This window comes from Patagioenas fasciata, chromosome 16 (assembly GCF_037038585.1).
Source record: "Patagioenas fasciata isolate bPatFas1 chromosome 16, bPatFas1.hap1, whole genome shotgun sequence".
Classification (NCBI taxonomy): Eukaryota; Metazoa; Chordata; class Aves; order Columbiformes; family Columbidae; genus Patagioenas; species Patagioenas fasciata.
This window is the reverse complement of record NC_092535.1, coordinates 8,322,679-8,349,377: the sequence shown is the minus strand read 5'-3', so window position 1 is coordinate 8,349,377 and position 26,699 is coordinate 8,322,679. Positions and strand designations below refer to the sequence as shown.

Below are 26,699 nucleotides of genomic sequence, written 5' to 3'. Positions count from 1 at the left end.
ATTTCCAAGGCATTAGCGGCAAACTCCGAAGATCCATTCCAAGACACAGACAATAAAAATGAATTAACCGAACAGTCATTAGGATATAATGTGGTAGCGTTAAGGTGAGTCACAATATAATTACCATTATTTCTAATGGAGTTACCATGCCATTACTGCAGAACAACACACCTCACCTCCACCTTCCAATGGGTACACACTTAATTGCACACGCACTGTGGTGTGCACTTGATTCGAGCACAAAAATCAAGGAGAGATCCAGTACTTGCTTGGAAAACTGCAGCCCCAATTCAGATGTGTGCAAAAACCACAGGCGCTGTTAGTGGTTGCGCTTGTTTGAAAATCTGGGTCTGTGTCAATGGCATAAAAATGAACCTTTTATTGACTACAGGGAGTTTTGGATCAGGACCCTCAGGTTTCTTAACAGGGATTCCTACAAAAAGGCAGATTAGGCTTTCATGATCCGTGGGTATTTAAGTAAGTTTTGAACCTGAAGGCCAAATTCATCTGCATTCATGGGAGGAACAGCAGACAAAAGGTCGTTTACTTTTAGCAGCCTGCAGGAAAACACATGGCTGAGGCAAAGGCATCGACTCCTGATGGCCCCATGAAGGTCAAGGCATCTGCTCCCCAATCCAACCTTTGAGAAGACCCTTGGCTTCAGCAGTGTCCTCCACAGGTTTGGGGTTTTCTTCCCTCAGGACTCCTGGTTTACAAGGAGGTCAATGGACTCTTCACAGTTTTCATCTAAATGCCAGGTTTGGGCATGTTGGACAGTTCCTGAGAGATTCTCCATGAGGAGCCCACAAAGGCAGGGAATATGGGATGTGACATAAATGTATTCTGCTAATGCTGTAAATCAGTCATCTCAAATATGTATTTAATATAATAAATTTGGAAGACAGCTACTGTAGGTTAAGTGGCAACTGACAGCACTTATAATGAGGATTAATATACATACAGGTCCTACAGATCTGTTAAACTTCAATAAATATTTATTATAATCCACTGGTTCTTAACTTACACTTGAATAAATTGGCTAATGTTAAATAAATAGAGAAGCATGACCAAAAGGAGTGGGCAGAAGCCTGTCGGTGCAACCGACATGACTCACAAGGAGTACGTCCTAACAAAACCCAGCCTAACTAGGTCTGTCTCTGATGCCAGTTAGTTCAACAAGATTTGCACTAGCGCTTTAATTTCCAGATATGTTCCAGAAGGGAATTTTTTGTGATTTTAGATGAGATGATCCTTTTCGTTCAGAACATGGTCGAGGGTTACTTGTGTTCTTCCTAAAGAGCAGCTTTTGCTACAATTATTCCAACAATCCCAAGAGGAAATTAGTTATTCTTGACTATATTGCCTTCGGATGCAGTCTGAGCATGAAAAAACAACCTAACTTTTGCAGCTTGAGGGAAAAATTGCACAAAATTGCTCCCATCAAACTGTTGTGTCCCAGTAGTCTGGGGAAGCTCCAGTTGGAGATATCTGACCAGGGCCTAGGGGTGGTCCAAATGCCATCTGACCATCTCTCAACATGGCATCTCTGACATGGCTCTTCCAGAACTGACTTGGTCAAAACCAGCTCAGGTTCATTTTGTGAGCTGGAGGCATGGCAGAGTGCCTGGAAGGAGCAGATTTCCAAAGGTATTCGGGTCTCTTAAGAGGTGGGAGGCAGTTCAGTTGAATTTCAGAAGTGCTTTGCCTTAAGTAAGCATCTAATTCACTGCCTGTGCTTTTGGAAATGTTACCAAGCACATATCTGTCTGCATGGGTTGGTGCCTAATTGCCGTTGAAGGTCTGGCAGGGGTAGGGACTGCATTAAAAGCTCCTCAGACATTCTAGACCAGTGTGGAAGGTTTGCACAAGGCAGAGATGAAGAACAGGGATTTTTTTGAGCTGGTCAACACAATGAGTACAGAGCATGCTGTTTTGCTAAATTATTTTTGCTCATTGCTTCCCCTACATATTTTTTTTGGTGATGTTTCTTTTCCTGACTTATCAAAGCATTCTTGGATCCTTCAGAAGAATTTATACCCATATCTGATGACAAATTACCTTCTCCTGTAAGTGCAACACGGGGCATTCTCTGCTGGCTGGCACTGCTGTGCATTACTATCTTTCATGGATCATCTTGTTGGCTTCATCTCCCACCATTATATCTTTGCCTATGATAACCTCCTTGACATTGTCTTACTGACATTTTCTTAGCCTTCCTGGACCCTTTTCCTACTGCTGTCACGCACAGGCTTGCAATGAATATTTCCTCAATCCCATGTGACAGATAATAATGTTTTTCTTAATTGCTAATCACATCTATTAGTGAGTTACTTGCAGGAGAACAGTTAATTCCAGACTGCTTAGAAATTCTGCAGAAGGGCTGAGGGTACGTGCCGTGCTTCCCAGGGTGAGTCCCAAGCCCTGGGGATCTCTGTACCACCACTGGATCTCCAAGTGATGTGGCTTTGTTCCCAGCCCTGGTCAAAAGAGGAGGAGATATCAATGTTATGGCTTAGGTCAACTCCATCCAGCAGCACAAGTCTTTTGTAATGCATTTTGGGGAGGAAAGATTCTGTAGGAAAGGTGGACTTGTAGAAAGTGGTTGATCTGGGCAAGGGCTTAGCTCAGCAGAACATTGGGCACAAAGTCCCTCAGAGGACATCCCACCTGCTCCTGGGCAGGGATGGGACCCTCACTGATGCCCCCAGCTGCAGTGGGTTGCTAATTTTTAACACCTTTGACACAATGCTGCAGAATTTCCTTGGCTCAGGCATTGTCAGAGACTCAGAAACAGTCTCAGGGATTAGATAAAGGTGGTGGGGTGACCCCGAAAGCCAGACAATCCCGACAACTTCAGGGAATTGAAGTAAAGCCAGAAGTAAAACCTGAGTGAGAGCCTAAAGTATCCGTGCAGAACAGCCTGATGGGAAGATAACTGTAAGAAAACGGGGAGGGAGGGGGGTAAAATGAAGCAGTGAGAGTTTGTAAATGGGAATCCTCAGGAACTGAACATGATTACCTAAAGACTCCTGCACTTCCTCCGAACAGCTGCTTTCTCTGAGCTAAATAAATCATGCATCTTGTTACCTTACCCTGTACGCATAGAAAAAAAGTGCTTAAGTAAAAAAGCACGGAGCCCTGCCAGCACTTTGTTTTTCCCACCAGTCTGCACCTCTCTGGTGTCAGCTCCTGATCTGGTTTCTCTCCCATCCTCCCCCAGTTCCTCTGCTCCCAAACCAGTGCGGCACAGCCCTGGCTCTGACCGATCACCAGCAGTGGCCTGAGATTTGCAGTGGAGGAGCCTGATAAGAAACCTGAGAGCAGGTTTGTGCTCAGTGGGGTGGGGTGGAGTTCTTGGATCATCTCCACTGGTGTTCCTGCCGCAGCCCTCATCTCCCCAGGGGTGCTCTTCTTGCTCTTCAAAACCTGGCTGAGGATGGTACCTTGCAGCAGGCTGCATTTGGGGGTGCAAAGCGCACCGCTGCCTTTTGGGGATGAGTTATTAGAGGTAGTGGGTCTTCGCAGAGGAATGTGAATATCAGGAGATATTTCCGTAGCGTGCACCAAACCATGAGTGTCCTTTTTGGCTGATAAGCACCAGCACAGTTAATCTGGGAGGGAGCGGGAGGCGTGCTTGCTGGAGGAAGATGCGGGAAACCAATTACAAGTTCTTATACAAATCCAAATGCGTCTTCCTAAATACGCCGCCTCTCAAAATGAGGCTGAGATTTAGCTTTCACAATAAGCCTGACCTATGAACTTTTTAACTTGCACATGGTTTCAGGAAATCTAAGTCATCCTATCAGGGAAAAAAAAAAAGCCACTTTAAAAAAAATCTTTTGCTTGTTTCTTTATTCCAGGAGCAGAGTAATTTATGTACTCATTTAATTTTGTTCTGCCACAAACAAAACCACAGTATATAATGCGATCTCTGTTGTCGGAATGCTTATTGTTGGAAGGACATCGGAGAAGACATAAATGTCCCTGACACAAAAGAAGATCCCAGGTTTCAGAGAGATCACACAGATTGGAAAATAGGTGTTTTTTGGTTAAATTTATGAGTGGCCCTTTGTTCTTTCCTTTATAGTATGATAGCATAATAATCTTTTAAAACCACAGTAAGAGCCAGGCACCTGAGAGATTGGTGCTTTATAAATACTTAAACAGATAGACCGCTATGAAAATCTTTTGTTCTGCTGCATTTTTGCCCATTGTTAATATTGCTCTAACAATGCAGGGGGAAAAAAAAATCTCTAATAATTGAAAAACATTTGTGTTTGGAGGTGAGGTGGTTAGTGTCTTCGGAGAAATATCTTCCAAAACAAAGAGCATTAAATTACACACAAAAACTGCAGAAGCAACGTGCTGCTTTTGTGTATATGTGCATACAGAGATACGGAAAATCTCCCAGCCAGCCAGTGAAACAGCCGTATTTCATGGTTACGACAGTATCCGACAGCTCTATTTCACAACTTCTGAAAAGTCAAAGAAAACCCAACACTTACATCTTGCTGAACTAAAAAAAAGAAAATCCTCAACATGTGAATTAGCTCAAGTCAGCTGGTGGGTAATGGGCTTGGTTATCTCTAGTGTCACCATTTCATCCCCCAACAGCAAGATGCTGATAAGAGAAGATGGGGGAAAGCAGCCCACCAGCACCCCTGGGCTGTCCTTGTCCCCCAGGCAAAATAATCCCTTCTCCTGCCTCAGTTTCCCTATTAATAAAGGAAGAGCATCACATCACTGTACCCCACATCAGGGGTTTGAGAAGAAAGGGTGTTAGCACCACCTCTGTTTGTCATTAGTTTTGAAAACATTGTTTCCTTCCTCTTGTCAGAAACACCAAACAGAAGGAAAAAAAAAATTAAAATAAAAAAATAATTTAAAAAAAGCACTTTGTGCATAATATCCACATGAATTGTATGCCACACTACACGTTGCATCCATGTGCATTGGAAAAGTCTGCAGGTGGCCCCTGGGAGAAGTTAGGAGATGTGGGGTTTTTAAGCACCATTACATTGCAAAATGGGGATGCAGCTGCTGCTTTCATCTGTTGGAAAAGTCACAGACAGCTTCTTCCCTTGGTCTGTCTTTGCTCATGGGGCTGAGATATTCTCAAGTAATGTGAAATTTTGCAACAGGTTCAGTTAATGGAGAGGTGGGACCCTGCACGAAAACAAACAAACAAAAAAGGTGCTTTTTATTAAAAAACAAAACAAAACAAGAACCTGTATTACCAAAAGGGAGAAAATCAGCTTCAGAAAGGTGATACTGAAATAAACACTCTTTTTTGGGTCAAACTATAGATCAGGTGTTACAGTTGTGTGATGTAAGAGCCAGATCTGGTGCTGACTTAGGAGACTTTGCAGGTGGCTACAAAGCTCAGAGTTGACCTTTCTCATGTCATTAATAAAAGACAAAGCCAAGTAAAGATCATCTCTTCACTAGGTGTTTACAGTGTTTGGTTTTTGGTAGGGATGTGCCAATTTGTCAAGACCTTAATTTTTTGAAACAATTTATCTGTGTTGAGAGAACTGCTGCTGGCAAAAGCTAATTCCACCCAGTGATGGACTTTTGGGTCAAAGTAAGAAAAAGAGACAAAAAAGAGAGAAAGCACATCCCCAGCAACCTTATCAGCCAGGAGCAGGACAGAGCCACATTCAAGCTTCTGTGCCAATACAAAATTGATTATTCATACAAGTTCTTATGCAGAACAGAGAAGGACCAACCCCGGGTGACCAAGAACCTCCTCGTCACCAGCGAGGTGGGAAGTGGCTGCACCAGAAGGTTGCTGCAAGATGCCCAGATTTTCCAGGAGCTCCCTCAAGCATCCGGGGGTGATGGGAGAGTGTATGGGGTGGATGGTTTGCTCGGTTTGGCTTCATCCCAGGAAAGTGCAGCATCCTCTGCAGGGTGTGAAAGCCTGAGTGACCTGATCCTTGTCTCAGGGCACTGTCCAGTCTTTTGGTTCAAGATCAGATTTTGGCCCAAAGAAAACCAGAAATCAACTAAAAATTGCTCTAATTGGGTCAGTAATCTGCATTTTATTAAGATTGGAAATATTTATATTACAGTAGCTTGGTATTTTAGAAGGCTATAAATGCATTTTTATATAATCAGCATTTTTAAAAGTCTATAAACATTCACTATGTTTGCCTAATGTACTATAAAAGCTTCCAAAGGAGCTGTTATTATCCAACTTGTCACCTCACACATGCTCCGAGGAGGAATCTTTTTTTTCTTGTCTGCTGTTAATAAAATGAAGCAAACCATTAACAGCTTTGGAGCTGCAAGGAGAAGTAAAGGGGCTTGTAATCTTGGACTCCAAAGGAAACGTCTGCAGCTTTGCTTCTCGCCTGTTTGAGATTCCCAACACGCAACAACAATTTCAAACAGACAAAATCAGTTTAGGTTACATAAATTCAAAAGCCCAAGCCTGCCTCTTCTAAAGTAACATCTTGCATTTTGTTTGGAGTGTTGCAATCTCTCACACTACATTTTGAACTGGTTCAGTTTTGCAGTCTGCCGTGCATCTTCCTTCTTTCTTTAGTTAAAGGAGATTTAATGCAGAATTAGTACATGCACGCATAGATGCATTATTATTACGTACGCACATACATATATATATATGTATATATGTACGTGTGTATGCAAATATAAAAATATATGAATATATAAAGTCTAGCAGGCTGTGTGATTGCACCTCCAGGACCCACCTCTCCTGGCACTCTTTGCATGCCAAACTCCAGCGCTATTGCCACGTGGAACAAGCTCCAAACCAAGTCCTGGTAAAACGATTCCACACATTTTGGAGAGCAACACAGATATTTTAGTCCCTGCGAGCTCAAGCGCGATTGTGGTATAAATCAATTAGTGAAGGGAAGAAACCTGTGTGCAAAAAAGCGGGTTTGGGATTTAAACAATCTCTTAATTCACATCTCAGAGATTTGCTTTTGGTTCATCTCTGTTTATAGTTTGCTCCTGTTCCCAACATATCTTGGTGTCGGGATGGATTCTCAACCCCAGGGAACCTGTCAGGGCTGTGATAACAACTCAATCCGAAGAAGGGCAGGATTGTGCCTGTGACAGCGAGCGGCTCTTCACAGCTCCTCTGCCACCAGGGCTGGATCCTGCTGGGGCACAGGGACCTGCTCCTCCCAGGGGCTACATGATTTTGGATAGGGCTGAAAACAGCATGAGAACCTGTCGCATTTGGTATTTGGATTGTCAAAAACCCCAATATGTTCCCAAGAAGGTAACAGGCAAAGAATTCCCTCTGTGCTAACTGGGATGATATTTGGGGTAAAGGCCTTTCTGGATGAATTTGGAGTGGCCCTGGGGTAAGCCAGGGTGGAAAAGGGATCCGTGGCTTCAGTTATTGAAAGGGTATAGGCTGGGAAAGCACTAAAAGTCCCATCTGATGCTCGAGGGGACCATTTTGGACATCCCTGGAGTGATAAAAAACAGGAGACAAAACCAACGGATGGGGTTCACTCCAGTGCAGGAAATTCTAGGCTGTTCTGCAGTGTAATGAGTTGAAGGTGCAAAGCAGACATTGGTGGTCACAAGGACCATGTTGGTGCTCAGGAGTGGGGAGCCCAAGGGCTGCTCTGTGTTGTGGCCACTGCAGAGGTGGCTCTGGAACTTGGGGACATGAGATTTCATGGTTTTGCTACCACACACCCTGTCCTGGGCTGTCTGAATGGTGACAGTGTGGAACAGCCTGTCCGCAGGACTAGGAGGGGACAGAGGGAAATCCAAGTTCCCAGCACGGGTTCAGGAAATCCATCAGCTGAGACAAAGAGCCACAGCAGCCCAGGACAGGCAGCAGACACGTCAGCCGTAGTGGCTATTTCTGGCATCGTCCTTGGAGCTGGGGAGCTCAGACACCAGGAACAGGGAGGCACCGCTGGGACCTCCAGGGAGCCCTTCCCACCTCGTGTCACTATGAGGTGATTCCTACAGGCATTTCCCATCCTCAGATGACTTGTTATCACCTCCCAACAAGTGCAACAACCTCAGATGAGTGTTGCCTGACAGGCTCACGTGGATGTCACAAGTCGAGGTATCTGCTGGGATCGGCACTGCTGGGTTTCTGTGCAGCGGCACACAGACCCCATGGATGGGCGTCTCCATCACAGGTTGCTCCATGTTTATGGATCGCTGATGGGAGCAGAGGGTGTTGGGCATCTCATTTGGGTTCATGCCAACTTCCCGCCCCAGCTCTGCATCCAGCTACCACCACCCAAGCACGTGTTGCCAGTTACCAGTCCCTCCAGCCCTGATGTCCCAAAGCCTGCCCATGCCAGTGGTCCATCAGAAGCATGAGGTGTCCACAGTGTGGAGACCTGGTGTGGGCAGGGTGGGGGGGCTGCTGGATTCAGGAGATGTTCCAGGATAGGGGGTTGCTGCAAACACGCAAAACAGGTTGACTGAATGCAACCACTGTCACTTTTGCCATAATTTTTCCACTTTCCAAAGGTAAACCCCTGTTATACTGGACATCTTTACTTGGAAGCCAGGTCTAACATGCGTTTCGAGAGCGGTTCACCTGCTTGTCTAGCTGCAAGCCAAAGGCAGTGCCTGTGCTGCCAAAATTGTCCCTTCTTGGAGTACTGCCTCAAGGCCCAGGAGATGTGCTGGTGACCCACATTAACCCACCATGGCAAGAGGGGTTTCCCCACCTGGAGATGGGGCTTCCCAGTGCTCCCCATGTAGAGCAGAAGGTCCAACATCTTCCCAGCCCACAGCATCTTTGGAGACACAAGAGAACAGAGGTGGCTGGACCAGGGAGTACCCCGGACCTTGTGGTGGGGGACTTGGACCCAGCACAAAGTCTTTGAGTCCCAGTTTTTCCCTCTGTAAGGTGAAAATCAGGATTACTAAAACTTCTTCTCAACCTTCTTATCTGGGTATTTTTCTCCCACGGAGGAAGAAATATAAATTAAAGGAAATAAAGGGAGGAAAGGAATAAATACGGGAGGGACCTAAAGGTCTTCTGGCATGGACAAGGTCTTCACTCCATGTCTCCCAATGCCGGCACTTACCAAACATAGCCAGGGCCCCATGAAACCTCAGGCTGATGGAGAGTAGTAAGATGAGCTCCCTCTTTATTTGGCCTAGCTAAAAATAGCGGAGGGGAAAAAAAAGGCAGAGTCAGGACCCTGCAGGACCAGTAGTCAATGGGCTGCGAGGAGCGATTGAACTCCAAATCCTGCTCAGCAGCCTCCAGCTGACGGGCTATTTTTTGCCGTGGTTGACTAAATATGGTCAGGGAGGGAAGAGCAGGAGCAGGGGCCGCTGGCCCGGGGGTGCGTGTTTCGGATGCTTCGCTGGGTATATAAGCACTGGAAAGGTGGACTCGCTTTCTGACCGGTGCTTCCCCCTCCTTCCCCTCCACTAGCCCCCCCCGGGGTGTACGTGTGTGTGCTGTGACCCCCCAGCCCGGGCTAACCCCCGGGTGGTGGAGGGGTGGGTGAGGAGGAGAAAAGCGGGGGGGGACCGGGCACTTCTGCAGGCGCAGCCCTTTCACATCAAGGTGTGCTGCAATCCGGGCGGGCAAGGTTGCTGCTCCTTAACTCCTGCCGCGCCGGCAGCGCTGCCCGGAGCCCGGTTGGCCGGAGGGAGCCCCGGGGGCAGCCCCGCTCCCCCCCGCTCCGCCGCCGCTCGGCCCCCGCGGTACCGCGCTGCCTCCCGCCTCCCCCCGCGCTCCTCCCGAGCCGCGATGCAGCAGCGGGGCTGTAACTGTGGTGGTGCTGGGTGGAGGGGTGAGGTAAGGGTGGATGGGGAGGGGAGGGTTTGCCTGATCTTTTTTTTCTTTTTCTTTTTTTTTTCTTTTTTTAATTTTTTTTTTTTTTTCCTCCAAGTGAGGACTAATACCATTCCTGGGCCTGCTCTCTTTTTCCCTTCCTGCATTAGAGATTGGCTATAAGGAGAAGGCTGACGGCTGCAGCATGAAGCGCATTATTACCTTGTGATTCCATGACCCTCCTCTATGCATCCCTAACTCTCGAAAGCTGATTCAGCTTTCAGCTAGTGCTCTGGTGAGTCCTCTGCTGCAACAGAAGCTCCTAACTGGTATGTCTTTTTTTTTCCACCCCCCCCTCCGCTTCCCCTCTTCTTCTCTCTGCCTTGCCTTTAACCGCTACCAGCTCAGCATGGTTTTAAACACTTTTTCTAGCCAATGCAGGAGTACCCAACTTACCCGCTGACTTAAATGTGGGTTTTTGCATCTGACAAATGGGTGTGTGTGTGTGTGTCGTGTGTGTGTCTGTGCAGGGATGTGCTGGGTGTGTGTTTAATCTCTGGATGGGTTAGGAGATCTTTCCCCCCCCCGTTTTTTTTTTTGTTCTGCTGTGGCATACTCTGCATTTAAAAAAGAAAGAAAAAAAACCCCTAACAAACTGCAGAGCAAGCAGTGCACTAGAATAATCTGAACTGAAATGTTAGAACTTTGACATGCCACTGTTCTGCAAGGTTAAACCGGCCTTTAAATGCCTAATTCAGATACAGGCTGGCTAATGACACCTGGGGGGAATTGGGGCTTTATTTATTTATTTGCAACGAACTAGTGCTATGAGCTGATACCAGCCAGAGCAAAAGGGTGAAATGTGGTTAAACTTAGCCTAACTTGCAATGATCTCAATGCTGCGGTGATTAACTGTTAAAATGCCGAGAAGTGAGCATTAATTACAGGTGCATGGTTTGTGGCTGATCAGGAAGAGAATATGAAGAGGAGAAGTTAGGTTTTCCTTGCAAGGGTCTGGAATTCAGATTACACTTCATACATCAATTGTCTGTTGTTGCTTCAGCAGCTTGGAGTTGACTATGGTCATTATATTTTATATGATAGTGGTGATACCTAGTCACATAAATATATAGACATCAATATTGTGAGATGGATACTGTGGTACATACACACATGCACACAAATTTGGGTGTGTTTTACAGCATGCATATGTCTGGTTTACACATCTTTATACATAGGGATATAAATGCTATATGTAAGCAGGTGTAACATATCATCCAAACACAATGCATCTCCAGGCTGTGTTTAGAGTAGGAATACATGTATATGTCTCTGCCGGAGAGAGTGTACGCTCAGCAATCATGTGTAATTGTATAGGCAGAAATCTGTGGTTTGTGCTGTCAGGTTAATTACTGGTTTCTCTCGAGCGGATGGTTGTGTCTGTATCTCCCAAGGACTGAGCTCCATGTCCAGCCCAGCCCCTCTGCTCCGCTTGCCTCTCCCTCCTCCAGCACCCGGCCCCAGATACAGGCTGGCTCCAAAGTCCCCAAAGTTTTGTGCTGCACAGCTCCAGCTTGACTTTGTCCCCTGAAGCTGAGCAGCACCTGGAGCCTGGGGCAGAGCAGGGATATAATACACAGCACCTTGCTTTCCATCCCTCCCACCATCCTACTCCTGCCTCCTCCTCCAGGTAACACCTCAGGCTCTTCCTTTTTATTTGTCCCTTGGCCTCTGCACTATCCAAGTCTCCATCAATTTTTCTCCTCTGAACAACCACAATTTTATTGCGCATGTTTTTCTGCTAAGAGCGAGCCCAGCAGCTCCGCAAGCCCAGATGGGTTGAGAACGTTGGATGATGCTCACCCACCACCAATTACTCTTGGTGGCAGCTGCAGGATGGGAACCACAGGGTGCTTCAGGCATCACCATTAAAAGCCCCATCAGGCCATTTATCTATTCCTCCACCAAAAGGCACAACCCTGGAAAGCACGGTCATGATTTCATGCAGAACCTCAAAGCAGATTTACATCTCCAGGATGAACTTTGCTGCCGTGGTTGTGTTTTTGTCTTCAGTTTTAGTAAGGACTTAGAAGGTCATTTTCTCAACTCTTAATTAGTCCCTCTTCAGTGGCCGGCAGCTGCTGTCCCATTCATTTACAGAAGTTGGGGACTGTTCAGGACAGCCTATGTCAAACGCATTTGAAGAAATCAAATTGGATATGAGTTGCAGATGTTCAAGGGCCCAAGAAGTCCAGTAGCTCTTCTACTGTTGTCGGTCTAGAAGGAAATTCGATACCATGGAGTGCCTTGGCTGTGCAAAACCCCCGACCAGCACTTCGATTTTTGGTTTTTTTTGGATACTAAGCACTCAGACTTGCCCTCACACTCCTCAGCTTTCCCTTTGCTTTAATTTCACTGCAGTCATGCATTACAGTGGTGCCACAGCTCCATCTCTCTTCCCCTTAAACCAAACTAAAGGTTGAAATTTGCCTCGAAATGAAACAAATAATGATGGTTGAAAGGGCCAACAAACTCAAGGAATAAGGAGGGGAGCTGCACAGACCAGGACTGAGGCATGTGCTGGTGTTGCTTGGGTGGTGTAAAGCCATTGTGGGGGCCAGAGGCTGAGCGCACTGTATTTACACCCCAGTTTCACATGGCCTTTGCTTTTCAGTGGTGCTAGAAATCAACGGGGAGCAGGGAAATATTTCCTCCCCAGCCAGCACTGATATTTTAAAAAGCAGTGGCGAAGCATCGATGCAATTAGGTATTCCAAAGTGCTTAGTTTGCCACTTGCTAAGTTTACTTAAACCCTCTTTAAAGGCTTCATTAGAAGCCTGTGAGGAACGGCAAAATTCATTAGTAGGAAGGCGGCCATTCTGCATTTGCCTGTAAATTGGTATCGATCGGCGGCGGCGGCGGGGCGAGGGGCGGTGGGTGCAGGTGAGCGCGGCCGTGCTGAGCGAGCAGGCAGCAGCGCAGGCAGCGCCCGCCGTGACCTCCGCCGGCGCTCCCTGCCTAAATCCTGCCCATAATAGCCTCCTATTCAGCGTTCGCAGCCCTGCCACTCGGCCCCCACATTGTTCGGGAAGCTTTAAAGCTCAGCAGGGCTGTGAAGAGGTGAGGGGAACAGCCAGCGGCTGCGCACAGGGATGAGCCCCACGGGTGCAGAAGTGACGAGCAGGGGTGCACATCCCACGGGGGCTGCAGGAATAACTCAAAAAAGACTTTGGGCCGAGCTCCTGGCATCTGGCTTTGGCTGCTTTTTATGTTGCATATCTGCAGGTGTCTCCCTAAAAACCCTTAGCTGGCGTGGAGCTCAGCCGGATGATTTATTAGAAGCAATTTTTTATTATTTTTTTTTTAAATACCATGAATTCCCCAAAAGGCATGTATTATATTTTGGGGTTTGCTTATCTGCGAGGTAGTGTCTCTCTCCCAGTGACCAGCAGAGGAAGAATCATTGGATTCACTAGGTAAGACGCTTTCTTCTTCCTATGCTTTAATCTCTACTTACTGATGAAAGCAATTGCTTGTCTGGAGCTGATGAGTCTTTTTACTCTGGCGAATGGAGCAGTCCTTCCTGGTGTCGGTTTGTAAATCAGTAGCTGGTCATTTGATTTGGGGCTTTCTGAAAACAAATTGGCTTTCTGTTTCCAAATTGGAGGATGGAGTCAATTGGGAAATAATATATGTCTAACTTTCCCCCACATGGCTTTGTCTGAAATTATCTCTATATACATGCAAAGCAAATCCCTCCCACTAAACCACTTTTTGGTGTTTTTTAATTGCTGAAAGTTTATGATTTCAAGTGAAACACCTACTTTTTAGGTGGAGCGGGAGGTTGGCTTTTACTCTGTGCCGCTTATGTGACAAAGAGCCCCTGCCAGGGCAGCCACCGGACCCACTGCCACTTTGTGTCCAGTGAATTATCCAGTTCCTCTTCCCAGGGACCAAAATCCATCACCTACCCAGGGCAAAGCCCCGGATTGCCAGCGAGGAGTAGGATCCGGGGGGTGTGTGTGTGTCTGCACATGGGCTGGGCAGGAGGAAAGTCTGCTGGTTTAAACTGAGCCGTAACTCACTCTCAGGATGTAAATTGTAAATCAGCGTTATTTTTCCTCCTGTGACCATATAAATGCGCATATTGAAACTACCTGCTTGAGAGACATACTTCTTTATATGCCCATATGAACCTGGGAAGCTATGGAATGTAAAGAAGTATGTATTTCAGGTGGGAACCCTTCTCAGAGGAGCGATGTGTGACCCCAGGTGAAGGAGGGGAGAAAGACAGACAGATTATTTTATATGTATATTTTTTTTTAACTGCCTGACCTGACAGACCGACTGGGGAGTCAATTGATGATCTTGTTCCAGCGCGTGTATTGTTCTGTCACTTTGCCTGTGTCAGCAGGTGGAAATGCTCATCAGGACATTAAATATTCAATATGCTGACTGCGGCATGGGCTTTGAAAGGCGATGCCAGAGGAAGGCTGGCTGTCCACTCCCGGGTTTTAACAGGGATGCAGGCCAAGCGCTCCTATTTCTTGCTTCCCTGTCAAGGCTAGATAGCCAACAGAGCTGGCTGATCTCTAAATCTAGGAAAATCAAAAGGAGATAGATGGCAGGAGAAGAAAAGACGGAAACAGGGTACAACAGTTGTGATTTGGGCGTGCAGTGTTCTAGCTTTAAATTAGTGTGAAAACTCTACTTTTCAAATCTTTCCTGTCGTAAAACTTTTTGTGCTTTGAACTGGAGAGGAGATCTTGTCAGTGTGAGGAACCATCGAGACCAGCTAGAGCCAGCGGAGTGCTCTGAATATGGGGGATTATTTTTCCAAAGGAAAATAAAAAAAACTAGCTCCTTTAATTCCAGCTTTCACTTTTCCTCTTTAATCTTTTCCAATGTAAAGTAATTGGCCATTTTTCCAGGATCCTATAATAAGGCAAGATGAAAGAAACTGGGTTTAAATACAAGTTTAACATTCTGTGTTGGTAGGAGTCATGTCCAAGGGTGTAAAACTTCCAGCCCAAACATCGTCATGCATCTGCGCTGCCTGTAATGACGGGCAAAACCGAACTCCCCGGAAAGCCTCTCCCCAGCTACCAGAACTCACTTTCCCATCTCCATGGGGCAGCTGAGAGCAACATTTTGCTTTTGAGTAGTTCCCCTGCAATCACAACATCCTTCTTGGCTTGGCTAATGGGCTCCTAAGGCATCCTTTGGTAGGTGTGATACCTCAGCATCCCACGCGGAGGTGCATCAGGTCTCACCCAGCACAGCATCCTCTGCCAGGCATGGACAAGGCTGGGAGTTTGGATTTCTTGAGCCTTTATCCAGCTCTATTCAGGGTGAGCGCTGTCATCACTTGTTACACGTACGCCAAAGGGGATTTAACTCTAAGCAGGCGCTTGTGAATAGCGGGTTAGAAAAAGCAGGCTGGGTTATCAGGGAGATTTCCTACGTTTGGGAATTGGTGGGCTTTATTAAGAGCTTTTTTTGTTTGTTTGGTGGAGGTATGGGAAGTGCTGAGCCCATTCCTCATGGAGGAGAGGCCTTTTCATTGCCAGGTAGCTTTGGGAAGGCTGGGTTTGTGCTGAAGGATGGCTGATTTGCACGACATCCCTGTTGCATTTTAGGATGCTCTGGCGATGCTGGGCCCTGGGAAGTTGGGGTTTTCGCAGCTGATTGTGGTGGGATCTCTTGGGGCTTTGCTGGAGGGACACACCGTCCCCCTGGGCTCAGCCCTGCCAGCAGCCACCCTGCATGGGGACGGTCCCCATGAAGATGGGTCCTGTGGTTGTCCAGCCTTGGTTTTAGGGGTAGATTTAAGTAAAACACTGTTGAATATTGGGAAATGAGCTGAGCTCGAGCAGGAAAGCTCCAGTGCCCAAGCAGGATTGCAGTTTCACTCCCTTGTAAATCACCAAAGTTAGCTTGAGTCTCAGGATGAAAAATGAGGACAATTCTCACCATTCTGGATATAAGATAAAACTATATGTTATATATAATTTATATATAAATTTTCCCTTCCTTCCTGCTGACCTTTTGCTTGACTGCTTCTCCTCCTGTCTTTCCTTGTCCTTTTCTTGCTTACTTTTCTTCTCTTGCTTGCTTGCTTTCTGCCTTGCTTTCTCTTTTCTTTATATTTTTCTTTCTTCTTTCTCTCTTTCTGTCTTTCTCTCTTTTCATTCCTGTGTCTTTTCTTCCCTTTCTTTCTTTCCTAAGCCCAGGTTTTACTAAAACTCCTGTGCTGCTGTGCGTTGCTCTCACGAAGGTGCTCGCAGTCTGATTTACAGTAGATACCTGCATTCCTAATGCAATTTTTAATCTCCTTCCCCCCCTCCTCTGAATTAATATGCTTGTTAATCACACAGAATTGCTAACTTTAGGAAGTCACTAAGTGCTCAGATTTATTTTTTATGTAAATATTTTCAAAGCCATAATTCTGAGCGCTGTCTCACAGCATTGGCAGTGGAGGTGGCAGGGGAGGCTTCGCTGTGGTACGTGTCCCGAGGCACGCAGGCTTGGGTGATGTTAAAAATTAAACGGGGAGTAAATGTGTGGCCCCCTCAGACCCAGAGCAGCCCCTCGCTGTTGGTGTTGATGGAAGCTGATGATGGCCATTGGCCTTCATCAACCAGTTTGCGCCTTTCTTCCACCTGGCGGCAGCTCCTCTTCCCTTTTATACCTTTTTGGATTAAAAGTGTGACTGTTACACAGCAGTAGGTCCACTCTATTTGGTAGCTAGAATTAAGCCACTTCTTTTTTCACTCTTTATAAAGCGATGAAGATCTCCCAACCTTGAGCTCTGCGGCGGGAGCGTCGGTGCTGGCCTTGCCGCGTGCGGCAGCACCGGGATGCGGGAGCGCCCACCCATCCTGCAAACCATGGGCTGTGTGGTGCCGGCTGCAGAAACAGGAGCTTTGAGACTTGTAAAAGCCATAAATCCAGTGGACCAAATTAGTTAAATTTTTCTATTCTATGCCTCACAAAATCCAGCCGTTCTCAAGATGAATTCTCCGCATGTAAGTGGAACTACCAGCAGGTAGAAGATGGATATTTTGCACATGCATAAGAGAGCACAGGGACAAATTTGTGCCATGCGGTTTTCCCCAGCGAGTTCTTTTTTCAGTTTTGTGCATTTGTTATGTTGATGATCCATTATTACTGCTGTTACTATTACTTAATATTAGAAGACAGGTGGTCTCATAAATTCCAACACCCTCTTTTCTTTTTTTTAAATAAAAAAAAGGGGGGAGCATGTTTGCAATTCAAGTTTAATAGTGCATTCATCAAGAGCAATAAAGCATTTTATTGCACAAGTATTTCAAGGGATGTGCTGGCCCTGGTAAAAGCATTAGTAAAGGGGTGCATCAGCAATCTCATTTAAAACTGTCGACCCAACGTGAAAAATGTTGCGTTGAAGAATAAACTGCTATTAAGCATGATTAGATTGACCTGCAGGACAGATATTTTAGCTGCAGCAGCACAAGTCGATCAAAGTGAGCATCGCTTAGATTGCAAAAAAAAAAAAAATTTAACGCCCTAAATTAAAAATGAATAAACCTTAGCATATTTAGGACCAGCAAGTGACTTTGGGTGTGAGATTCGTGCATTTGATTCGAAGCCGTTGGAAAGGTGGGAAAAGGGGGGAAATGTATTAATTGCTGCCCCTTTAGCATACATTGAAAGTATGTTACTCAGATCAACCAATCAAAAAAGAAATTGTGCTGACTCAGCATTCGGGCTAGACTGCACGTCCGATTGCAGAAGAGATCAGCACTGCACTGCAGTATCTTTCCCTGCCTTTGACACCAGCCTAGCTGGGCAGGGCTTCCCTTGTGTTTCCCAGGACTGGTTTAGGCCAAGAACAAGAGAAGGCCCTGAAGAGAGGAGGAGACAGTCAAGGTTGCACGAGCCTCAAGCTGCTAACGATCCTTTTTAGTCAGTAAGCAAGAGCTTCCATGTGAGGTTTGCCCTGCCAGATGCAAGCAGCATGAATTGCTTGGGAATATATCTATTTTTAAAGACTTTCACCACATCTTGCACTTAGCAGTGACTGTGGGCGAGGGGGTGGTGTGTTCCTTGCAGGAGAAATATCCTCGCTCCTCAGCTCCAATCCCTCCCCTGAAAGCACAGGGCTGATTTGAGTTTGTGAAGTCGATATCTTCAATGTTTGCTGCTTGTTGCTGAAGTTACTCTTGACCTCGGCCAAGCAGGCAGCGATGCTGCGAGATGCTTTCCTGTTGGGATGTGGGATGGAGAGAGCATCTCAGAGCTCCAAGGATGGGAACCAAGGGCACAGGCTCCATTGCTGCCTCACTGGGCTTGCAGACAGTTAATGTAGCTCACCTGCCTCAGTTTCCCCCAGAACCAGAGTAGGTGCTCACCATGTAATTGTTGAAGCTGTTGTTTGGCCAAAGTTAGAGGAGGCCAAGCCAGGTTGATGTGACTGCCCAAGGACAAGCTGGTCCTGGGTTTGTAAGGACCTCCCTGCTTTGGCATCAGCTTGTACGGTGATGCCTGGCACATGTTTTGGGGGGGATGGCACTGTGGCCCTTCTGCACTTGTGGTGAAATGGGAAGACTTGTCTGGACTCCCCAACATCCCTGAGAGGGTGCAGGGTGTGAGGTGCTGAGGCTGGACCTCCAACCAGGACCCTATGGAGCTGTGTCTGCTTGGGGGACATCGAAGCAGGAGCGAGCTGGGCAATGTGGTCCCTGGGATGCTCCAGCTCTGCTCCATGATGCTCTGGAGACGTTTTTGTTCACGCTGTTTAAGGCAGATCAGTGTGCATCCCTGCTTTAGTTTGTATTTTTGCAAAGCAATCTGTACAAAGGAGCAGAAGATAGTGGTGGATATCCTTGTGCACGAGTGGAAGGCTTTCAGATACAGATATGTCTTGAATAAAGCAGAATTTAATAGCCGAAGGTTTGAGCAGTTGGAGTGAGGCAGGCTACATGCCGGGCCTCAGGGGAAGCAGGGCAGCTGACGTAAACACATGCAGGGTTTTCCTTTTTTTTACCTTTTTTTTTCTTCATGAAGCACAGGGCTGTGCCTGTGAACGCCTCACCATGCCCAGATATGGCCTGTGCTGGGACCTGTGCCGCTATCTCAAAAAGCCCCCAGGCAGCCTGATGAGCCTGGGGAGGACCAGGGAACAGCTGCTATAAATAGTGCTCATTCTCAGCTGCCCTTCTGGTGGGACCGGATTAGGTGACATCTGGGCAGCCAAGAGGCGCGGGACTCGTGACCACCGACTGCAGAAGTCACCCAGCAGCTGTAAGGACAGGAGCCAGCCCTGCAAAGCCCTTACATAGGCAAGTCAACCCTGGCATTTGGGGAGTTGGATAAAGTGATGAGAGAAGGAATCCAGTGACCTAAGAGCGGTCAAGAATAAAATTCACCCCGATGGCCGCGGCAGTGCTTCCAATCTGGGAAGTCACCCGGTGTTGGAGGCAGGACTTGGCCTTCGGCTGCTGGAGCTGTTGGGCGCAAGCGAAGGAAGGTCCTGGGAGGGAGGCGGCAATGCGGGAAGCAAAGCATCACAAGGAGTTGCCGAGGTGAAGAGATTGGTGTCCTCTTCTGGGACAACATGGGTTAATTTGCTGGCAGTGAGATTGCTGGAAGCTCTGATTTAATATTTGTGTTTACTTCGGATAAACAAATTAACAAAAAACCCCAAGTCTTAATAATTTAAGGCACCAACTTGATTGAGGCTAGTAGAAAATAATGAATCCCATAGAGTGATTTCACTCCTAACATTGCAGAAGGTGGACAGTGCATGTAGTTTATGCCTCTGTGGATGCAATATAGCTGTTCCCTATATGCGAGGGATACATGTATCTATAGGTTGCAGGAGTGTGACCCAGCTGCTGTAACAGCAGTGGAAAGGACTGGGTTTTGCTTGAATCAAGCTCTGCCTTGAGTATTTGAAGGGAAAAGACAGAACAGGTAACAGGTACAGTTTGGCTGAGCGGAGGAGGCGATACCCAGGGGTGATGTCCTGGAACATGTGAAATGTGGCATTCTGGATAAAAAGCAGGGGGTGATGCTGCAGCTCGTCCCTGCTGCGGAACGGGGACTGGGATGCAGGGGTTTATATATGGGCTTTGTCCATTCCACTCCTCACCGGTGTCAGGGCTGTGATGCACAGGGAGCAGCACCACTTTGCTCTCTTTAAATTAAGCCAGCTTTGTCCTAAGGCCTTGTCTTTGAGACAATAAGACGCACCCGCACCCACTAAAATCTATTGTGCCATTTTTGCAAAGACCAGCAAAAGTCGCCCGTATGCCTTCCCCTCCCTGTCCTCCACGCTCATTTGGCCTATTTGAAGCTGAATTTATTCCAGGGAAGGTCCCCATCAATTTGCCTTGCTCTTTTGTTGACAAGTTTATTAAAAACCTGGGCAACTACGTATTAAACTTTTATCAGTGTCGAGGAAGAATATGTCCTTTGAGCGGCCACAAAAGTTATGGATTGGGTCTTAACGTTTCTTGTTCCACTGTTTGGCTGAGTCAGCGTAACAAAGAAAAGCTGCCGCTTTTTTTTTTCATTTCTTGCGAGACAGTACCCTTAACAGTGTAAGTAACAGTGTCAATAGTGCAAAAAGGTTTTGAGTCTGGGTAAACATGAGACTTCTTTTTTTTGGGGGGCGGTGAGTTGAGTGTGTGGCCAAAAGCTTTTAATAATTTGAATTATTAACTTAAAATGGGAATAAAATGTGAATGCTGGTGAAAGTTCTTGCTTCTTAATTCTGAGTTAGTAGTTTTGGTAATATAACTGATACTTTCTAGTGTTGACATGAAAAAATGCCCCCCAAATTAATAATGTTTGTTGTATCACAAGTGTTGTGATTCCATCCACTGTGAGGGTGTGAAGGGGTTGGAGCGCTGGCCCTTGGCGATACCTGGTTGGGGATGTACCGTCGGTGCTGCTGCGAGATGGGATCCTTGCTCTTTTTCTTTAGTCATAAGATGAAACAAAGAGGAGGCCAATATGTTGCACCAAAGAGGTTAAAAATAAAGCGTTAGAATCACATAACCTAGTTCCCATTTTGCCGTGCAGCTGAGTTTTCAGGAGTTGGAAGAAGGCTGAAAAATAATCGGTGAGAAGAATTTTGAACTGATAGAACAACAGACAGACAGGGAAAAAAAGTGAGTATCTGTGGGACTGAGCCACAATTCTTAAACACTGCCATATAAATAAATAAGTAATGGTTCCCAAACAGCATCTTTCTCTGCCTGTCACCGCGTCCAAGGATTTTTTAGTTCTTAAACAGGTTTGCTGGCATAATTTGTCAAGTCCAACAGGGAGGTTTCTGTGTGACAGAGGATCATTTTTCACCACGCACAGCGGTGCACCAAAGCAGTCCTGCAGGCTCCCAGCAACTCCATAATTAGATAACAGTTAACATACGTGTATTAGATGGCTCATCATTCATGCCATAGGACACAGCCAAGCCCACTGCTGCCGATACTGCGCCGTGCCGAAAGCAGGCAGGGAGCGTTCTGGACAAATACGTCTTTCTCCAGGAGTTTATCTGCATCACCATTTGCTCCAATTATAACTAATTGGACACATATTGCATTTTCATAGCGCCTAATTTTCTATTGATTTTAACGGGACTGCTGGTGTTTTGTACTATTAAGTGGTATCTCGTATCAGTTGCTGTTTAAAAATGCTGAGTACACTTCCCTGTATGGAATTATGCAGTCAGCAGATGTTTTAAAACCTATTTAATTGTTTGGTCCATAAAATGCACAAACTGTATTAGGGAATGGCTTTGTTCTCTTTTGAGTGTGTGAGCTGAAAAAATCCAAGCCCACAACTATTTCCACCGCTGGTTTCAGGAGATGCAGCTCCCAGAGACCTGCTCAGAGTTTGCATTTCGGGGAAAGAGCTTTGGAGGGTCGGTCTTGGTCCCGTGTGGAGCCGGAGCATCTGCAGCTTCTTCCAGGTATTGATGCTCTGTATTACCGGAACAGATCAGGTCGTGCTTGAAATATAAGACCTTTATTTTTACAACAGGCCTAGGACCAAAATTTGGATTAAGACAGAGATTCTGATATTGAGAGCTAAGATTTTGGTAAGGTTACTTTTGACTTTCTGTGTATCTAAAGAATAAGGTGATAATTGTGGGGTTTTGAGGCTTTATTCTCTATCATAGATATTGCCATGTACCTCGGCAATACATCCAAATAAAACTAGACTATCAAATTAGCCACTGCATTTCAGCAAATACTCAATGAAGCAGGATGAAAGCAATAGTTCTCTGTTCAACATCATTTAAGGAAGAAAAGATTTATAAGAGAGATTTAGGGGAGGAACAGAGAGGTGGCCTGGCAAAAAGCATTTCCAGCAATGCACGGTGGATCATTGGATCATGGATATTGGATAATGGTATTAATGGCAGGGAAGGCAGATAAGAGGTGATGGAAATTATGTTATGGGGCATCTGCGTTATCCCGGGGTGCTGGTGAGCTTGCCAGCAACTTGCTGCCTTCTCTGGCCATTAGCACGAATCACCTTGTGCCCATGGGAGACAGGTGAGTTCATGTGGGTGTATAAATTAAATAGACACTTTATTAAGTTCAGGTAATAGTTTTGGTTTGAAGGACTGAGTGGCTACTGCAATGTCAGCAACTGCTTTAATGCACAAAGGAACTGAGTGCTTTTTAATTAAGTCAAATAAAATCCAAGCGGAAGGCTCCCAAGCCTTGTCTGGAGTCTACTTTTTGGGCTGAATATCTATAATTTTAGAGATGTTAATAAAACACAGTCCACTTTTTCCCCATAACAATATAAGTTAAATTAATATTTGATGTCTGTAAGGGAAAGGATAAAAGCAGCGAGGTTGTATTTTCTGGTTTACAAATGGCACATTGTGCAGAATACAGTGACTGTGGCATTGATTTAAGCATCCTCACAAAGACACCATGCAATAAAGTTGAATCATCTACAGTACAAGTATGGCTCTTTGGTGGAAAAAATAGCAAAGTGAGGGAGTAGACATTTTCCTGTATTATCAAAAGCCACTTCATTTTGGGGAAATTTCCTCTGATTTAGTAATGTTTGGATGGAAATCAAATAACACATTAGCTTGAGGAACGGGGAAAAAAATCTTCCAAAGCTAATTACGAAGGGAATGTGTACTTCATTAAGATAAAGTTGTAGGAAATCAATGTTCTGTATTGTTGTTTTTTCCTTTTGATTGGATTTTAGGATGATAAATTGTTAATGCATTTGATCTAAAAATGATTTGTTTATTCAGATGAAGAGTAACGGTACTTTGTCTCATTTGGCCTTTTAGCTTGTAATGATAATGGCTTGGAGGGATGCTCGTTTCTCAAAAGGGTATCGGACTGGAATAGGCAGGAGATTTCTGGACTCAGAAGGATGGGCCCTATGCAAGGGTTCATTGTAGGCTAATTCTATTGCATGTTGAATCTTCTGCTTCATTAGGAATATCGACAAATGCTGATAAATTCTTTGGCTTTGCTGTACTGTCTATAACACGTCTTTATTAGAATACTGAGACTAAAGTGGAAAGGTCTTCTGACCAGACCCTCTTACATCGCCTACTACTGATCCTCCTTGTCATGGCAATGGTTTGCTAATGACACCCGGGCCAAACCAAAACTTAGGTGCTACCTAACAGTCAATGGAGAGGGAAAGGTGATGTTATCTTGGCTTTGATTTGCCTTTAACAAGTGCTGCTTGCTCTGTGTGCCCATGGCTCTCCAATGCAATCCTACAGCACGCGTGGACTGTGCCCAGCTTGGGGATGTGCTGGTGTGATGGGCTTGGAGCAGGGTCCTGCAAAGGATGACACCAGCACCTGATCTTGGCCCTGGGGGACAGAGAAGCCAGAAAGGACCTCTCCAGTATGAGACCAAATTGCAGGAGGAAACGGCTGGACCTAGGTTCACTGTGGACAGCAAATTTAAATTTGGTGGTGTCGGGTGGTTGATGTTTTGAATCCATGACATGGTGCTGTTGCAGATGGCACTTGCAACATCAGCATAGGCCAGAAGGGAGGGTGACACCAAAGCCTTGTGTGGCTGTTAGGGCCAGGCAAAGCTCTCCCACCAGATCCTGCCTGCTGAAGACTCTGTAATTCATCTTGCTCAATGGTTTGTACAGCCTCAGAGCCCAGCCTGGCAGTACCTGGGCTGGCGGAGACCTGGGCTCTCCCTGCCAGGGGGCTACAAGCCCTGGTGTGTTGCAGCCCTCTCCAGCCGATAGCGTAGGCTGCTCTTTCTCAGCTGCTGGGAAAGCCTCACCACCAGAGAGACATCATTAGTTTTGATTAATGGCATCCAGAAGAGAAAAACTAATTTTCTAAAAAGGAAAACCTCACCCATAACTCACTGTGGAGAATTTAAACAAAATGTTACAGAGCATTCACGCCGACTCACATTGATTTCAAATGTGTTCCTGGGCAGTCCCTGAAGCAAAGCTGGGGGGAGTGGAGACAGCGCTTGTCAGAAGATGCTCAGAGTAACCCCAACACTGCTCTCCCACAGCACCGTTTTCAAATGACTCTCCCCAGAATACCAGCAAGCATTCATGGGGAGCAGAGTGTGCTTTAAATCTGCAGTCATGATGCTCAGGCAGGTTGGTGCACGCTAACCTGAAATCCACGTGCCCGGCAGGGTTTAACTTGCAGGCTCCGTGCAGCATCGGTCACCGATGGCACTTCCACCTCCTCCCAATCACCGGTAAATAATTACTTTCCTTTGCCTCCTATAACTCACCGAAGGATGGATTTAATACTTCCAGGTCTTCACTGTCTAAGTTTCCATTTAGTTCCATGGTTTGATTGTCTCTTGAAAAGGTACCTAGAGATAACTCGATTAAATTAATTGTAGAGCTCTTTTTAAGAAGCTATTCTCTCTCTCACTGTCTCTCTCTCTCCATTTAGTTATAGGCAGCATAGAATAACAGGTTTGGGCAGTTAAGTGATCTGCAGTACTTACCGTTACAATGCAAAGCCTGTATTTCTTGGGGAGCTATAATGCTGGTCCACTTGCAATATTTCTGCATACAGTGGTTATAAGTGCAGGTGCTTTTTCCTAGGATCAGCTTGCAGCGTGGTGGGCTGCAGGAAAGATGGGGGAAAAGTCACCTTTGCCTTATGACGCATATAAATTCTTTAAATAGGTTATGCACATGGTGATGTGCAATATCTGCTCGTGGCTCTAGGTTAAGAAGGGAAGGCCTAACTTTATTGGCTCCCACTGCAGAAATGATCAGAGCTGCCATGATTTTTAAATTTGATTTATGGAGTTATTTTTAGCAGTGGGGTGGTCATACTGCAGGGCTCTCCGGGAGGAATCAGCTCCCCAGTGCTGCAACACAAACCATTGACTTGGGCAGTGGCGGTGAGGCAGGACTGCCTGGCAGGGGCTTGCTTTCATTTTTTGCCTGATTATGAGATTGCAAGAAAGAAAAGTCATTTTTCCATTCCCTCCCTGCCCCTTCTTTTTCTTTCCACCCTTTCCTGTTGGTTTCTGATGATGGCAAATACAACTATTGCTTATCTCAAGCAGATCTCAAAACCACTGGTTTTAATTCCAGACAAGAAAACACAGGGTAGGGAGGCTGAGCCTGCTAACCGCTAAAAAAGATTTCAGGGATTTCAGCCTTTTTCCTCCCATTTGCCAAGGAGACCCCGAAAGGGAGAAGAGCAAGACTGACTTGGCTGTGGGCTGGGCTGGTGCTAACAAGGAGCATCTCTTGGCTTTACCTGCTGCTGCTACATGCTGGGTGGCACTTCAGATACCGAAACACAAGGCGTGGAGGATGGCAGACCATAACAGGTTGAAAGGAAGGTGGCAGGATATAACAGTTAAAGTATCTGGATTAAAACAATAGCCTTTACTTATGTCATGCTGCAATAGCAATGTGGGTCTCAAAGCAGATGAAGCCAAATATCGGGTTTAAAAATGCTCGAGGCTGGTGCTTACTGCTGCAGACTATTCCACTGCTATTAAACCTGCCTCTTTAATTCAGACCTGCTCTTCAGCTGCAGCTGCTAAGAAGCTTAAATAAATCCTGACTGCCTGAAAGTGAAGCCATTTGAACCAGCGCAATGTCAGGCAGCAAGTTCAGAAGAGGTCCCGGCGGCTGGGAAAGAAAAGACCCCAGGGAATTCCCTTCTTTACTGGCCGCAGCCCGTGAGGCCAAATGCTTTGCTAAAGCTGGTAAAATGGAACCAAATCAACTGTTCAATGGATTTGGTCCCCTTCAACCAGCTGTAGCTGTGCATTGATCTCTCAGATGCACCTTGGAGGATAAAACACTTGAACCAGACGGAGGCAACTCAGGTAGCAGAAGACAAATGGCCACGTGAATGCTGCCGATAAGGAAATTATGATGACCGGCATCTGCAGATCTATCAGTTGTGCTCTAAACTGGTGGGCTGAGCCTGCATCATTATGTGGTCACCAGTTAATTCTGCCTTAACAGAGACCACTCAAGATTGATAATCTCTATCATCCTCCTATATTGATCTCAGCTGCAATTCAGGACTGTGTATTTCAACTGCAAATGCTGTGCGTTTTCGTATGTATTCACTCACACCCACCCAGGAGCCCTGTGCCTCAGTGTTTCATCTGCTGCAAAGAAGAATAAAGGTTTTGATCTGAAGTTCCTTCCTTGTGTTTTATACCATGCGCCGAGCTGTTCATTTAATAAGTTCTAGTGAAGAAATGGGGATTAGTGGGGCTACTAGAGCAGAAAATGAGTTGGGAATAACAGCTATTTCCTAATTGCCCCAAATTGCAAATACCCACAGCCTGTACTGGCCAGCAATGTGTTGGTTTTTGTTTGTTTTTTTTTTTTTTTTTTTTTTTGTTTGTTTGTTTGTTTTGTTTTGTTTGGGAGATAAAAGCTCTGATCCTAAAAAAGGGTTCCCAATTTGACTTTATTGACCTAAAAGACT

At 45.9% G+C, this 26,699-nt stretch overlaps 1 long non-coding RNA gene across 10 annotated transcripts in view; it reads left to right on the top strand.

The window, feature by feature from the left end:
• The first annotated feature begins 9,374 nt into the window (after positions 1 to 9,374).
• The window catches only part of LOC136108426 (uncharacterized), a 60,935-nt gene continuing 43,610 nt past the window's right edge, over positions 9,375 to 26,699 (top strand). For 6 of the 10 annotated variants that reach the window (XR_011741640.1, XR_010652391.2, XR_011741644.1 and 3 more), the window contains exons 1-2: positions 9,375 to 9,538; positions 9,919 to 10,077. This is a non-coding gene — a long non-coding RNA (uncharacterized lncRNA). The other 4 variants (XR_011741637.1, XR_011741641.1, XR_011741642.1 and 1 more) reach the window with 4 other exon arrangements.